Source organism: Molothrus aeneus, chromosome 29 (genome assembly GCF_037042795.1).
Source record: "Molothrus aeneus isolate 106 chromosome 29, BPBGC_Maene_1.0, whole genome shotgun sequence".
Classification (NCBI taxonomy): domain Eukaryota; kingdom Metazoa; phylum Chordata; class Aves; order Passeriformes; family Icteridae; genus Molothrus; species Molothrus aeneus.
Window position 1 is genome coordinate 3,397,818 of NC_089674.1, and position 7,644 is coordinate 3,405,461.

The following is a 7,644-nucleotide window of genomic DNA, read 5'->3' on the forward strand; positions in this document are numbered from 1 at the left end:
TCTCTCATGGAAAATCCTTTCCTTAGGATTCTTCCTCCTGGGAAGCTGAGAGGCCTCAGGAGCAAAATGTAACCAATGGTTATCTGCTGCTGTGGAATGCAACAGGAGCATCTGGGATTGGGCTCATGTGGTTGTTTCTAATTAATGGCCAATCACAGCCCAGCTGGCTCAGACTCTCTGTCCAAGCCACAAACCTTTGTTATCATTCTTTCTTATTCTATTCTTAGCCAGCCTTCTGATGAAATCCTTTCTTCTATTCTTTTAGTATAGTTTTAATGTAATAAATATCATAAAATAATAAATCAAGCCTTCTGAAACATGGAGTCAGATCCTCGTCTCCTCCCTCATCCAAGAACCCCTGTGAGCACCGTCACAGTGCCACATCCCCCCACCTGCCAGCGAGGCAGGGCTGGTCATTAATGATTCATCCTTAATTAGGCTGGCCTGGCCAGCGCCAGCATCCCCTGGCATCCTCGGCTCCGGGGTGTCTGGGAACGAGCAGGGCTGGCAAGGGTTGCCTCCTCTCGCTCAGGTAGCGTGGAAATGATTCCACAGCTCGGGTCTCACGGGTTTGTTGGGTTCGCCGGGCCCACCCGATCCCAAAATGTTGCCCTACAACACACGGAGCCACTAAAACATGGATTGGGGAAGCACAAACCCCAGGGAAGGCTTTGCACCCCCAAAAAACTCCTCAGCAGGGAGTTCAGGGCCCCTGAAATGGAGCAAAACCCCCAGAACGCGGGCTGGGAGCTCCGGAGGAAGGCTCAGACCCGAAACGTTGGGAAATCAGAGGGAAAAGCCCCAAAATGTTGCCTGTGAGCCCCCAGGCCTGGCAGGAGCTGGCAGAGGCGCGGTTGGTCTGCAGTCGCTAATGAGGGCTCTGATTAATTGCAGATTAATGAGATGAGCCCTTTGGGGAGCGGGGTCACATCGGCAGCACTGCCAGGGCTGGGGGGGCCTGCAGAGGAGTGGGATGGACTGGGAACCATTGCAAAGGGTCCCATCCGGGGTGGGATGGACTGGGAACCATTGCACAGGGTCCCATCCGGGGTGGGATGGACTGGGAACCATTGCACAGGGTCCCATCCAGGGTGGGATGGAGCAGGAACAATTCCAGAAGTTCCCATCCAGGATAAGAGGGACTGGGAACATCCCAGTTCCCAGCCTGGGATTCCACAGGGTCCCATCCGGGATGGGATGGGATGGGATGGGATGGGATGGGATGGGATGGGATGGGATGGGATGGGATGGGATGGGATGGGATGGAAGCGATTCCACAGGTTCCCATCCAGGATGGAATGGACCGGGAACAATTCCAGAGGTTCCCATCCAGGATGAGAGGGACTGGGAACATCCCAGCCCCCAGCCTGGGATTCCACAGGGTCCCATCTGGGATGGGATGGACTGGGAACAATTCCACAGGGTCCCATCCAGGGTGGGACTTTGGGGGCTTCTTTCACCTCTCCAAGGCTCCAGCGATCCTTTAACCCCCCAAAACCTGCAACATTCCCCTAGAAGATGTTCCTCTACCGCTGAAACCAGTCTGACTCCCCAGCGGATTTTTGGGGGTTCCTTTCACCCCTCCAAGGCTCCGGCCGTCCTTCAACCCCTCCCAACCCTGCACCACCTCCCTCTCACCCCATCCCAGCCCATCCCAGCCCCAAATCCCCGAACCCTCCCGGCAGGGACGCTCATCCAGGCGGGGCCGGGCAGGGGAAGCCTCGGTGGCCTCGGAGCGCCCCGGAGCAGCCTCGGCGAGCAGCCGGCGGGGCAGCAGCTCCTGCAGGTGACAGCTTTATGCAAGATGAGTTATATAAGCCGAGCCGAGCCCGAGTCAGCCGTAATGAGCCGCTTGTGAAATCTCGCACCGATCTGTGTCAGTGCCCTAATCGCGGGCGACAGCCGCGCTCTGCGGCTGCTCGGGGATGATAATATTAATGTCAGGAAGCATCAAGCGCGGGATGCGCCTTTCAAAGGGGGGATTACGCTCCTCGGCGGCGAAAAGGAAACAGCGCTAATCTTCCCTGCCGCATCCCGGGCCTGCCGGGGGCTGCGGGAGCGGCTCCGGGTGCGGGGGTGGAGGGGAGAGCGGGGGGTGAGTGCAGGGCACTGCCCGTGCGCGGGGTGAGCACGTTTGTCCTGCTGCAGACCCCATCCCTGCGGGGTCAGCACCCTAATCCTGCTGCAGACCCCATCCTTGTGGTGTGAACACCCTAATCCTGCTGCAGACCCCATCTCTGCGGGGTGAACACCCTAATCCTGCTGCAGACCCCATCCCTGCGGGGTGAGCACGTTTGTCCTGCTGCAGACCCCATCCCTGTGGGGTGAGCACCCTAATCCTGCCCCAAACCCCATCCCTGTGGTGTGAGCACCCTAATCCTGCCCCAAACCCCATCCTTGTGGTGTGAACACCCTAATCCTGCCCCAAACCCCATCCTTGTGGTGTGAACACCCTAATCCTGCCCCAAACCCCATCCCTGTGGTGTGAACACCCTAATCCTGCTCCAGACCCCATCCCCACAGTGTGAACACCCTAATCCTGCCCCAAACCCCATCCCCACAGTGTGAACACCCTAATCCTGCCCCAAACCCCATCCCTGCGGGGTGAACACCCTAATCCTGCCCCAAACCCCATCCCCACAGTGTGAACACCCTAATCCTGCCCCAAACCCCATCCCTGCGGGGTGAACACCCTAATCCTGCCCCAAACCCCATCCCCACAGTGTGAACACCCTAATCCTGCCCCAAACCCCATCCTTGTGGTGTGAACACCCTAATCCTGCTCCAGACCCCATCCCTGTGGGGTGAGCACCCTAATCCTGCCCCAAACCCCATCCTTGTGGTGTGAGCACCCTAATCCTGCCCCAAACCCCATCCCTGTGGTGTGAACACCCTAATCCTGCCCCAAACCCCATCCTTGTGATGGGAACACGTTTATCCTGCCCCAAACCCCATCCCTGCGGGGTGAGCACCCTAATCCTGCCCCAAACCCCATCCTTGTCATGGGAACACGTTTATCCTGCTCCAGACCCCATCCTTGTGGTGTGAACACCCTAATCCTGCTCCAGACCCCATCCTTGTCATGGGAACATGTTTATCTGCTCCAGGCCCCATCCCCGTGGTGTGAACACGTTTATCCCGCCCCAAACCCTATACCCACCTTCAGTGCCGCCCCATTCCTGCATCCCACATGCCCTGTCTGCGGTGTGAGCACCCTAATCCTGTTCCAAGCCCCATACCTGTGGTGTGAGCACCCTAATCCTGTTCCAAGCCCCATACCTGTGGTGTGAGCACCCTAATCCTGTTCCAAGCCCCATACCTGTGGTGTGAACACCCTAATCCTGTTCCAAACCCCATCCTTGGCTTGTTTCCACCCATTCCTTGATCCTGCACCCCCTGTCTGGGGTGTGAACACCCTAATCCTGTTCCAAACCCCATTCCCGTGGCGTGAACACCCTAATCCTTTTCCAAAGCCCATCTGGGCACCCTAATCCTGCTCCAAACCCCATTCCCGGCTCGTTTTCCCCCCATTCCTGGATCCCACATCCCCTGTTCACGGTGTGAACGCCCTCATCCCGTTCCAAACCCCATTCCCGGCTTGTTTTCCCCCATTCCCGGATCCCGCAGCCCCTCCCCGCATCCCCGCCCCGCAGGACGGAGCCGGGGCCGTGTCACAGGCTCAGGTCGGGCTCCCTCTGCAATTCCAGAAGCTTCTCCCGGTCCTCAGGTGCCGCTGCCGCTCCGGGATTGATTTGCATCCACGCCGGGGATGGGGGGAGGCCGAGCTGGCCGAGCTTTGTTTGTTTGGTTGGTTTGGTTTGGTTTGTTTGGTTTGTTTGTTTGTTGGCCCAAACAGACAAACTCCTGCGGCAGAGGGAGGCAGAGGGAGGCCGAGCATCCTGAGGGTCAGGGAGCCGCACCCCGGTCCTGCTTCAGGAGGGGAAAAGCCCTCAGTGATCCCATTTTTCCTGGTCCGTCCCTCTTCGGGTGGGAAAAGCCCTCAGTGATCCCGTTTTTCCTGGTCCGTCCCTCTTCGGGTGGGAAAAGCCCTCAGTGATCCCATTTTTCCTGGTCCTTCGCTGTTTTCACAGCTGGTGACACCTTGAGGGTCTCAGAGCCCTCCTCCTGTCCCCGAGGGGACACCCGGGCTCATTCCACCATCCCTGCTGGTGGCACTCAGCTGGGAGCAGCTTTTCATCCCAAATCCCGGCTTTTTTTGGGGGGAAAAAAGCCCCGGAGGGTGATTTTGGACTTTTCTGGGGTGTGGCAAGGGGGGTTTGGGCAATTTTCTCCCCTTTTTCCCAAGGAAAGCACTCCCAGCACAGGTGAAACGTTGTTTGCCACCTGCCCGGGAGGGTTTGCTTGGAGCCATCTCCTCTCCTGCTTTGATCTTTGCCCACAAAATCCTGGAAAATTCCCAATCCTGGCCCTTTGATCTTTGCTGACAAAATCCTGGAATTCCCAATCCTGACCCTTTGGTTTTTGTTCACAAAATCCTGGAATTCCCAATCCTGGCCCTTTGATTTTTGTTCACAAAATCCTGGAATTCCCAATCCTGACCCTTTCCTCACGAAATCCTGGAATTCCCAATCCTGGGAATCTTTATCCTGGGGTTCTTTGATCTTTGTTCACGAAATCCTGGAATTCCCAGTCCTGGCCCTTTGATCTTTTCCCACGAAATCCTGGAATTCCCAATCCTAGCCCTTTGATCTTTGCCCATGAAATCCTGGAATTCCCAATCCTGGGAATCTTTGATCCTCGGGTTCTTTGATCTTTGCCCATGAAATCCTGGAATTCCCAATCCCTTCATGCTCCTGTTGGATGCAGGGGGAGGGGGAAGGCTGTGGGATTCTTGGGATGACAGCAGTGGGAAAAATGGAGCCATAATAAGAGCCATAACAGAGCAGAGCCCCTCGAGGGGGATTTGGGATCAATAATCCCAAATAATTGAGGAGGAAAAGAGCCAGGAGCCCTGGAGAGGGGGGTCAGGGCAGGAGGAGGGGCTGGGCCTGGCCCTGATGGGGCTCTGGGGACAGGAAGGGGCCGATGGCTGCAATAATGGGATAAAGGTTAAAGTGCAATGGGGGAGCGCTGCACTCTCCAGGAAAATGGGAATCAGCCCCTTGGGAATGGGCCTGGAAGGGGAAAAGCAGCAGGGAGGGGAATATTGGGGCAGCTCTGTTGGCTCCTGCAGGATCCCATTCCAGGCTCTCCTCATCCCCACAGAGATCCAGGGGCTCCATCCATGGGGTACCCAAACCTTGGGCACGGCTGGGATGCAGGGAGGGTCCCTGCCCATGGAATCTCAGGTCTGTGCTGAGGTTCCGTGATTCTGTTCCCCCTTTTCCCTTGGGGCTGCGTGCCCAGGGCATGGGGTGAGGATGATGAGCACACAAATCACCTCGGCACGGGGCCAGGGGAGCCGGGCTAATTGGAAACAGACGGGAGTCTGGGGTGTCCATGAGGCTGGGATGATGGAGAAGAGGAGCTGTGAGTCAGTGATGGAGTTTGTAACTCGATTACTGCGGGTGCTGATGCACTGGCTCATCCCAACAGCCCCCAGCAGCTCTGCCAGGATAAACCCAGGGCTGCCCTTCCCTCCCTGCCAGGATCCTCCATTTCCAGCAGGATCAGCGTTCCATGAGCTGCTCACCCTGCTCCCCTCTCCCTGAGCCTTCCTGTTCCATCCCAGTTCCAGTGGGATCAGCATTCCCCGAGCTGCTCACTCTGCTCTCGTCCCTGGGCAATCCTGCCCTGCCAGGATCCTCCATTTCCAGTGGGATCAGCGTTCCATGAGCTGCTCACTCTGCTCTCTTCCCAGGGCAATCCTGCCCTGCCAGGCTCCTCCATTTCCAGTGGGATCAGCATTCCCTGAGCTGCTCACTCTGCTCTCTTCCCTGGGCAATCCTGCCCTGCCAGGATCCTCCATTTCCAGTGGGATCAGCATTCCATGAGCTGCTCACTCTGCTCCCTTCCCTGGGCCTTCTCTCCCTGCCAGGCTCCTCTGTTTCCAACAGGATCAGCATTCCCTGAGCTGAGCTGCTCACTCTGCTCTCCTCCCTGGGCAATCCTGCCCTGCCAGGCTGCTCCATTCCCAGTGGGATCAGCATTCCCTGAGCTGCTCACTCTGCTCCCTTCCCTGGGCAATCCTGCCCTGCCAGGCTGCTCCATTCCCAGTGGGATCAGCATTCCCTGAGCTGCTCACTCTGCTCTCTTCCCAGGGCAATCCTGCCCTGCCAGGCTCCTCCATCCTGGTCCCAGTTCCAGTGGGATCAGCATTCCCTGAGCTGAGCTGCCCACCCCACTCCCTTCCCTGACCCTTCTTGTTCCATCCAGTTCCAGCGGGATCAGCATTCCCTGAGCTGCCCACCCCGCTCCCCTCCCGGGCTCTCCCCATCCCCAGCCAAGGGCGCTCCGGATCTCAGCTCCCGTTTTCCCTGGGTTTCACCTCCCCGGAGCCGGAGGGCGGCGGGAGCTGCGCCCTGCGGGAGCTGGGGGAGAGCCCGGAAGGTCGGGAGCTGCGGCTGCACTCCATAAATCCCGCGGAGACGATGGCTTTGCTTCATCTCCATTATTGCTTCCTTCTGCAGAAACGCTCGGCAGCGCCGGGGCCGTGAATCATCTCCCGGCTGGGTCAGCAGGATCGGGAGCTGCTCCATGGATCGGCCTCTCCCTTCCCCTCCCCCGGCGCTCAGGAATCTGGGATGGGCGGGTTTGGAGCCCCGCACATCGGGAATTTGGTGCCATGAGTGGGGCAAAACATCAGATCCTTCAGGCTCCTCCCGGGATGCCCCTGGCAGGGTTGGGAGCCGATGAGATCCAAGGAAAAGGCTCCATCTCGAGGCTTCTGCTCCTTCAATGCCCGATGTTTCTGGTATTTCTCCGGGGTTGTGCTCAGCTGCTCCTCTCCCCATTATCTCTCCGGTATTTATTGCATGCGGCCACAACCCCGGCGGGTCGAGGTTTTCCTGGCCTGGATCTGGGGCGAGGGGCAGGAGGGAGCTGGAGCTGCCCTGTCCCACCCCTGGATCTGCCCCATTGTGGATCTGCCCCATCCCACCCCATGGATCTGCCCCATCCCACCCCTGGATCTGCCCCATTGTGGATCTGCCCCTTCCCACCCCATGAATCTGCCCCGTCCCACCCCTGGATCTGCCCCATTGTGGATCTGCCCCATCCCACCCCATGAATCTGCCCCATCCCACCCCATGGATCCGCCCCGTCCTGGATCTGCCCCATCCCACCCCTGGATCTGCCCCATCCTCTCCACGGCCCCACACCCTTCTCCTCCCAAACCCTCTTTTCCTTCCCCCGCTGGAGCAGCCGCGGGTGGGAAGCGCCGGGAATGCCCGGGCATTCCAGAGCCCGGGAGCAGCAGCGGGCACAGCGGCCCCTCCCCAGCCGGACCCGCAAAAATTCCCATTTTCATTAAAAACGCGGAATTAAACCCAAGCGCTGCCCGGGGGACCCAACGGCTCCGCCAGCGGGCTCAGCTCAGGGCTGGAATTCACATCCCGGTGTTTTCTTTCCCTGGCACGGAGCAGCTCCATCCTCCTCCTCCTCCTCCTCCTCCTGCCCTCCTAGCACCACCCAGCGCTCCCATCCCGCCCTGGACCTTCCCGGGACCTTCCCAGGGCCCTGGAT